The 9014-nt window shown below is 38.6% G+C and overlaps 1 pseudogene; it reads right to left on the minus strand.

Moving 5' to 3' along the window:
- Positions 1 to 2652: 2652 nt before the first annotated feature.
- Positions 2653 to 3533, minus strand: LOC121441157 (annotated as a pseudogene).
- Positions 3534 to 9014: the final 5481 nt, after the last annotated feature.

The raw sequence follows: 9014 nt of genomic DNA on the forward strand, positions 1-9014 counted from the left end.
CCCTTTAAATGTTAAAGAACGTTTATAAACCATATTTGGGAACATGGGCGCAGTTTTTTTCTCTCCAAACTGCTTCTTGCTGAATGGGGGCGTCGTTAATTAGGTCTTTCATGGTATAACCTGTGTGCTAGTTTCATCTCAGTTGGCAGTTGAGCGAAGCAATTTTCTGAAGGTGTTCACACCAACCCTTCAGGAGGGTGTGGTCCATCATACCAAATTGGAATAGAAGAAATGAACAGGGTCTCATCCTCTGTAAAAACAAACTAAGAATCTCCTTTCCAAAGCATCATGTCCTTAGATCCAAATTTCAAAGTCAAGGCATCAAAATATCTATGTTGGATTAGTTCAGCAGCATTTATAAATAAATATCATTTAGCAGGTGTTGCTCTTTCCTCAGCATTCAAATAATTCAAAGAGAGCATAATAGCATACAGTATCAAAATTCTCTGTTTATTTTCCATCTTTGTACAGCTTTGTTTTAACCTCTATTTCATTTATATTTACTTTTAACTTTTTGCTTTTTGAGACAGGTTCTCTGTATCTTTGACCTAGAATAACTCTGTAGACCAGGCTGTCCTTGAACTCTCAGAAATCTGCCTGTCTCTGCCTTCCAGGCTTTGGGATTAAAGGCGTGTGCTACCACACCTTGAAGTCACAGAGGTCAATCTCCCTCTGCCTCCAAAGTGTTGGGATTAAAGGTGTGTACTACCACACCCAACTACTCTCTTTTTTCCTTATTTTTGTTTTTTACTTTAAGAATTTTAACTTTTAGTCTGCATATTTTAACACTGTAAATCATTTAAATTTTTTTTTTGTCTTTGACGCTCTCTTTACTGTATCTCTATTTTTCTGACCACATGAGTCTTTAATGTACCAAGCAATCTCAGTAGGACTAAAGGCGTTGCTTTGCCGGCTAGATGTAGCCCATTCCTTAGCTTTCCAGCCTCATGGCTGAGGTACTGGCTGTAGCCATGTTTACTGCCACAACTCTATGGCATTTCAAGGTCCCTGCCAGCAAGCGAGCTTCAGCAGCCTGTGCTTGCAAACCGCATGAAGCGCCTGCATAAAAGAGTCAGTTTGCCCTGGCAGGACAGCCCAGAAAGCCGGCATTTTTAAATGGCACAGCGTTTTTCCTGCTACAGCTGAAAACCGAAAAGCATGCGTTCAGCTTTTTGTCAACACCGTTTAAGTATTTCGTGGCAGGACCTCTTAATGAGCTGCAGGGTTTTGCAGCTAAAGCTGAGTCAGGAAGCCTCTCTTAGATGAGAGTGCTTGCTTGCCTCTAGCAAGCAGAGTAGACCCAAGAAATTGCCACAAGAACATGCTTTACTCTATTCTTTTCCAAGCTTTCTCAGGCTTTCTGTGGACTCAGTTAGCCACACGTCTGGGCACCACTAAGAAATTATTTGCAAACCATTCATCTGATAAAAGCTTAAAATAGAAATGTACAATGAACAACCTACAGCTAAACAGCCACAATAAACACAAACAACTTGGCTAAGAGTAGCTAGAGTTTAAATAAGTGTTTCTTCAAATTCATGTATAACAACTTAAGATGCAAATGAAATCCACATAATATGCCACCCATCAGAAGGAATACACTTAAAGCGACAGTGAAGTGCAATGTTGAAGACATGAGTACACTGCTGAAACATTCAGTCAGTGCTGATAGAAAATCAATATGGCAGTTATCCACAAAAGCATATCAGAATTACCATGACAACCTGAAATTCTCTTTGGATGCAAAAGGTGTTAAAATAACTGGAGCACAAATGTCTGCGTCATTATTTTTCATTTATCATCCTGCAGTAGGGACAGAACACTATTAATTGAATCCATTAATTTACTCATGTGATATATTCGTAGAAAGGGTATATTATTTGTACATTAAGAGATGTGAAGTTTTTTTTATATTTTCCCCATCATATCACCTGTGTCCTGGTAAAAAGGGAGAAGGGAAAATACTACATAATGAGACAGAGCAGGGATAGATAACACTGATGTTTGAAAAAGCAATAGGGAATCATATTATGTTATAGCTACATAAAATTATATCTAAAACATATGAGTGTAAGCACATGTACACACACACCCATATGTATGTATATGATGTATATGCAGTGAAGTTATGCCGCTTGGAGTGATAATGCTTCTGCCGAAAGCCATAAACTAACAGAATCAGGTGTGAGAACCTACTCTTGACAGTAATGGCAGTAAAAGAGTCTCTCTAAACCATATAGATGGTTGTTGTTGTTCTTGGTTACCTCCTATAAGTTGAAGACAAAACCCCATTGCTGAAGTTATCAAACATGTGGGGTATAAGTCATAGATGATTTTCCTGGATCTAACCCCAAATCTCACACCTCCATAAGGACTAACTTTCATGTTGCCACAAAGTGCAATGCAAACCTCAAATTAAAGACAGCAATAGAGTCCTACCCAGCTATGACGATCATGGTCCATAACAATTGTCAACACAGCAAGATTTTCTTTTCTTTCTTATTGTAATTTGTTTATTGTAAGATAATTTACAAACATCTTGCTGTATTTATAACTCAGTGGACCAAGGTTCTTCCGACAAAGACAGCAACCAGTTAAAACCAGCTTGCTGTTTTCCTTTACCTATTATTTGTGGGTACAACTTGATTTTCATTAATCCAGAGCCGCAGCCCCAGGTATGATTTTAATCAACTCCTTTGTGATGACATCTTAATGGATGCAGTTGAACATCAAGTCAATTTGTCAATCATATCAGAAGCATTCTTGCAGGCATTGCCCATAGCTGTCATTCTGAAATGTTTCTTACTGGTGGAGGACTCCTTCAGGGAGTAGTAGATGATGTTGGCCAGATTGTATTCCTGGGAATTCTGCAGCGCATCAGCATTGCTGTAAGGCTCATGCTCTCAGCAGCTGTAATGGTATTGAGAAAGAAGGTGGATTTCTCTTATATCTTGTAGGAGAGAGCAGACTTGAACTGATTAAAAATGATAGGGTCTTCATCAAATTCACATCCAGAATTTAACAATTCAAAGGCAATGCCTGATGCATCTCCAAAAATAGGGGACTTCTGTCCCACAACTTTGACACCAAAAACTGGTCAGAGTGAGTCCTATAAAGTATGTCATTGATTTTGTTACCAATTCCTGCAATTATAACTTCCTTCCCAGCTGTGGTGAAGGTAGTTTCGTCATTCTTCATCTATTTGGCCACTGAGGAATGAATAGCCCCACAAATCCCTTGATCTGAGGACACACCAAAAAGGAGGTGTTTGTTCTTGTTCTCAGGTAATTTAATACCAGCATTTTCATAAAGAGCCAAGAAGCTTGTTCCATACCCTCAAGCTGGCCTCAGCTCCCACTCAGCCCTGGCATATTTTGCAGCTGCAACCATCTTCATAGACCTGGTAATTTTCTGGATTTTTTTTTTGATGGACTTAGGTCTCCTGGTAATATCTTTCAAAGTTGCCATGTTTCAAACTTGTGCAGCTGAACGGCACAGGGCAACAGCCCGGCAACACTCTCCTGCAAGAGCATGGTAGAACTTTGAAGGTTGGGCAGACGGGATTAGCAAGATTTTCCTGTAGGTGTAATACTAGCACTTGTATCTTGGCAATAAGCAAGAGCTATCACGTTGAATTTACAGCCCATTCAATAGGAAAGAAATCATGCCTGGTACTTGAAAACTGGTTAACTACCCAGGCATAGTGGTGGCATAAATCTTCGAAGAGAAACTACACCTGAAGCTTTACTAGAACATAATTTCTAACTGTATTCTAAATATTTATTCTTATACTCACAGGTAAATATAGCTCCCACCCTTCATCAAGGAAACTTCTCTTTGCAGCAGATAGGACCTTTATTGAAAACCGCAACTGATCAAAAACCAAAATATTCCTGCACCTAAGTCTCAGGAAACATTGAAGAAGAGGGGCTGAAAGATCTCTGTGAGTTTGAGGCTAGCCTTGTCTACAGGGTGAGCTCCAGGAAAGGCTCCAAAGTTACAGAGAAACCTAGCCTTTAAAAACAAAACAAAACAAAAAACAAAAGCTGAACAAGGACAATGCCAGCAGGCATACTACCATGGAATAAAGAAAGAGAGAGAAAGAGAGAGAGAGAGAGAGAGAGAGAGAGAGAGAGACAGAGAGATGGAGAGAGAGAGAGAGATGGAAAGAAAGAGAGAGAGAGAGAGAGATGGAGAGAGAGAGAGAAAGAAAGAAAGAAAGAAAGAAAGAAAGAAAGGTGAACAAAGCAGAGGAAGGAAGGAGGCCAGGAAGCATAATTCTTCCATGACTGCTACTTTAGTTCCTTCTTCAAGGTTCCTGCCCTGTTTGAGTTTCTGTTCTGACTTCCCTTGAGATGGGTTGTTTTGTGAATCTGTAAGATAAAAATAAGCACTTTCCTCCAAAGTTGATTTTGATCATGGTATTTTATCATAGTAATAGTAATCCTAATATAATCATGGATGGCAAAAAGGGTATATGAGGGACCACTGACCCCGAGTGGCTGGAGGTGGACTATCATTTTTTCCGGTTATACAGCCACTGAAAAGTTGTTCATGTTCCAATAAATATCCTCACTTTCATGTTCATGCAAGTACCTCCAATTTAACTTTATGGGTCACAAGTAAATAGACAATAGAATGGAGAACTTTTAGGAATAAGGGATTTAGTGGAAAGGGAAGAGGGGCTGAGAGAGGATAGTAGGGTTAAACAATTGAAATTATTATATACATTTATAAAATGATCAAATACTAAAAACAAATCTTCAGTTTTTCTTTTTTCTGTGTATATATGAAATTCAACATATATAACAGAACATAGTGGTATATAAAACAAAAACACATCAGCCAAGTGCAGACCAGCTCCCCGGTATATAGACAGCATTATCGAAGGAATAGTGCTTATTAGGATTTTGAGACTGTTTTGATTAATTAATGTTGGGTGACAAAAGAATTCTCACACATACTCCTAGATATTTGACATGTTTTGGGACTGTGTTAAGCTTTCTATTAGCTTCACTTTATCACTAACGTGCCAAACTACTACTTCTGCAGTTCTATATTCTGATGGTGATAATAGGATATGAGCCTGGTGAAAAGACATTTCTTCCTTGGTAGAACAACTTTCTGGCTGTAAAAGGAACTTTCAAATGTTCAATCATCCTTTAGTAGATTTTCTCCAGCGTTTTACAGTCCTCACTAGGCAGATGCCATTGGGCTGTTCTATAATGATCCCACTACATTGCCTTTCAGCACAGAAAATTGTTGAAGGAGCTGGCAACTTTTCTAGTCTGCCAACAAACAAATTTTTCCACTGATACCTCACTGGTCAATGTCATCCTCAAAATGAATTGTGAAGTGGATTTTACGTTGCACCGCTTCTCCAGAGTGTGAGAAATGGATTACTACTGCACAACCATGCAAAGACAATGTGAAGGCTGAGAAACTGGAGCTGTCACTTTGACTTATACTTACGCAAATGAATACTGCAGCTTCAGCTCAAGCCTGCCTGCCTAGGAATCAATTTTCCCCTTTTTGGCATCAAGGGCAAAAGCAAAAGTAAAGTCTGAGTTTTACAGTGCCATTCATTGCTATATGGTCCTTGCATCGGTAACCTAACCAACCTATTTTTTAGTTCAAGGGTGTTATATCCCATTTTACCTGTGTGAAAAGACCTATTCAAACCAAGTAAGAATTATACTCTTTAATTAGGTGACACTTTTCTATGTCTTATTAAAGGACTAACCATGAATTCTCTTACTACACATTAAAATGTTGTATTCTGGTTTTTTTTAATTGTTTCTGATTGTATCCAAAACAATGCACCATAAAGAGTAGTAGGAAAAAGAATAGCAGAGAATTCCTTTGGGTAGGGAAAACATGATTAATCCCTGTCTCTTAAGGTCCTGATACAAGGGTATTTAATATTTTTATGCCCAATAAGTGAATATACATATTAATGACATTAAAAATAGACATGCTCATTTGGCATGGGGAATCTCACAGGCTCTACCTATATATGAAGAGCTACAGGCAATTAATGACTGCTCAGAGGAGAATTAGTCTTTCTTAGTGTTGAGCTCCCTAATTGCTTATCCAACACAAAGTGGTCAGCCCTGAATTTGCATATACACACAAACCACATTAAACAAACTTACAATGTTATATTTATATATTTATTATATATATGTAAAAATAATTATATAAAAAAGACTGTGGATTTGAGGTGAAGTGAATGGAGGACATGAGAAGAATTAGAGTGAGGACATGGAAGGAAGAACTGATATAACTATATTTTAATCCATTTATTTTTCTTTATGTGGTTTTACCTTATTCAGATTCTTTCATGCGATTTAACTATTTTTTTTAAAATTCAAGTATAGGTTTTCTGCTGGGTCCTTTGCTTGGGAATAGTTTTCTGCTCCTACACTGGGGCAGCCCACCCATAGCTGTGAGTGCCTGCCTACCGGGCGGGCCTCAGGGATCCCCGAAAGGGAGCATGTGCACCTCCAGCTTTGGCAGTAGGGTGTCCTGTGTTCTACGCATCCCCGCCCTGCCCCCCCAGATCTCCCTTTTGTCCGCATTCCATTGGACTACCAGGCATCCATGTTAAGGTGCTGAGGACTTCCATCTGGACGGGACGGTTCCTGCTTCTACATTGAAGAGATACACCCAGAGAGTCAGTCACAGCAAAGACTGGACCAAGACACCAGGTCTCTTCTGGCTCCATTTGAAAGAAGAGATGGGAAGGCGCAATGCAAGAATTCCTCAAACAACCTGAAAGGCAACATGTCATCACCAGAATCCAGGGATCCCGAAACAAGAAGAATTGTAAACCCTACTCTAGAAGAATTAGAAAAAATCGACTCAAAAGTGAATTATATGAAAATAATAGAATACCTTAAACAGGAGGTGAAAAACTGCCATAAACAATTAGAGAACACAAACAAAAAGGTAGAGGAAATGAATAAATCGCTCAAGGATACCCAAGAAAACCAAGAGAAACAAGAAAAAGCAATCAGACAGGTAAGGGAAGCAGTTCAAGACTAGAAGAATGAAGTGGAAGTAATGAAGAAAACACAAACCGAGGGAAGGATGGAGATGGAAAATCTGGGTAAACGAACAGGAACTACAGAGACAAGTACGACCAACAGATTACAAGAGATAGAAGAAAGAATTTCAGACACTGAAGATACGATAGAGAAAATAAACACACTGATCAAAGAAAACAGCAAAACCAACAAATTCTCATCACAAAACATTCAGGAAATATGGGACAAAATAAAAAGACCAAACCAAAGAATAATTGGGATAGAAGAAGGAGAAGAAGTAAAGCTCAATGGTCCAGAAAATATATTTAATAAAATAATAGAAGAGAACATCCCCAACCTAAAGAAAGATATTCTTTGAAGGTTCAAGAAGCATACAGAACACCGAATAGAGTGGACCAAAAAAAAAAAAACATCTCCTCGCCATATAATAATCAAAACACAAAACATACAGAATAAAGAAAGAATATTAAGAGCTGCAAAGGAAAAAGGCCAAGTTACTCATAAAGATAAACCTATCAGACTTACACATGATTTCTCTATGGAAACAATGAAAGCCAGAAGGTCCTGGATAGATGTACTGCAGAAACTAAGAGACCATGGATGCAAGCCCAGACTACTATACCCAGCCAAGCTTTCGTTCACTATAAACGGAGAAAACAAAATTTTCCAGGATAAAAACAAATTTAAACAATACGTAGCCACAAATCCAGCCTTACAGAAAGTAATAGAAGGAAAATCACAAACCAAGGAGTCCAACAATGACCACAATGACTCAAACATCTAGAGACCCATAACCAGCGCAAATCAAAGAAGGGAAACACAAAACTCTACTACTAAAAACGTGACCGGAGTTAACAACCACTGGTCATTAATATCACTTAATGTCAATGGACTCAACTCACCTATAAAAAGGCACAGGCTAAGAGATTGGGTAAGAAAACAGGATCCAACATTCTGCTGTTTACAAGAAATGCACCTTAACCACAAAGACAGGCACCTACTCAGAGTAAAGGGCTGGGAAAAGGTTTATCATGCAAATGGACCTGAGAAACAAGCAGGTGTGGTCATACTAATTTCTAACAAAGTTGACTTCAAACTTAAATCAATCAGAAGAGGCGGAGAGGGACATTCTATACTCATAACAGGAACAATTCATCAGGATGAAGTCTCAATCCTGAATATCTATGCCCCTAATATAAAAGCACCCACGTACGTAAAAGAAACATTACTAAAACTCAAGGCTGCCATCAAACTGCACACACTAATTGTAGGAGACTTCAACACTCCTCTCTCACCAATGGACAGGTCAATCAGACAGAAACCTAACAGAGAAATAAGAGAATTAATGGAGGTAATGAATCAAATGGACTTGACAGACATCTATAGAAAACTCCACCCAAATAGGAAAGAATATACCTTCTTCTCTGCAGCTCATGGAACCTTCTCGAAAATTGACCACATACTTGGTAACAAAGCAAACATCCACAGGTACAAAAAAAATATTCGTAACCTCCTGTGTCTTATCAGATCACCATGGATTAAAGTTAGAATTCAACAGCAATACTACACCCAGAAAGCTTACAAACTCATGGAAATTGAACAGTCAACTAATGAACCACACCTGGATCAAGGAAGAAATAAAGAAAGAAATTAAAGTCTTCCTTGGATTCAATGAAAACAAAGAAACAACCTACTCAAACCTATGGGACATTATGAGAGCAGTCCTAAGAGGAAAGTTCATAGGACTAAGTGCCCACTTAAAGAAAACAGAAAAAGCAATCATTAGGGACTTAACAGCCCACCTGAAAGCTCTAGAAAAAAAAGATGCAGACTCACCTAGGAGGAGTAGAAGACTGGAAATAATCAACCTGAGGGCGGAAATCAACAAAATAGAAACACAGAAAACAATCCAAAGAATCAATGAAACAAAAAGCTGGTTCCTGGAGAAAATCAACAAGATTGATA

Source organism: Microtus oregoni, unplaced genomic scaffold (assembly GCF_018167655.1).
Source record: "Microtus oregoni isolate MIOR12 unplaced genomic scaffold, Mior012 000073F_ref0000255, whole genome shotgun sequence".
Taxonomy (NCBI): domain Eukaryota; kingdom Metazoa; phylum Chordata; class Mammalia; order Rodentia; family Cricetidae; genus Microtus; species Microtus oregoni.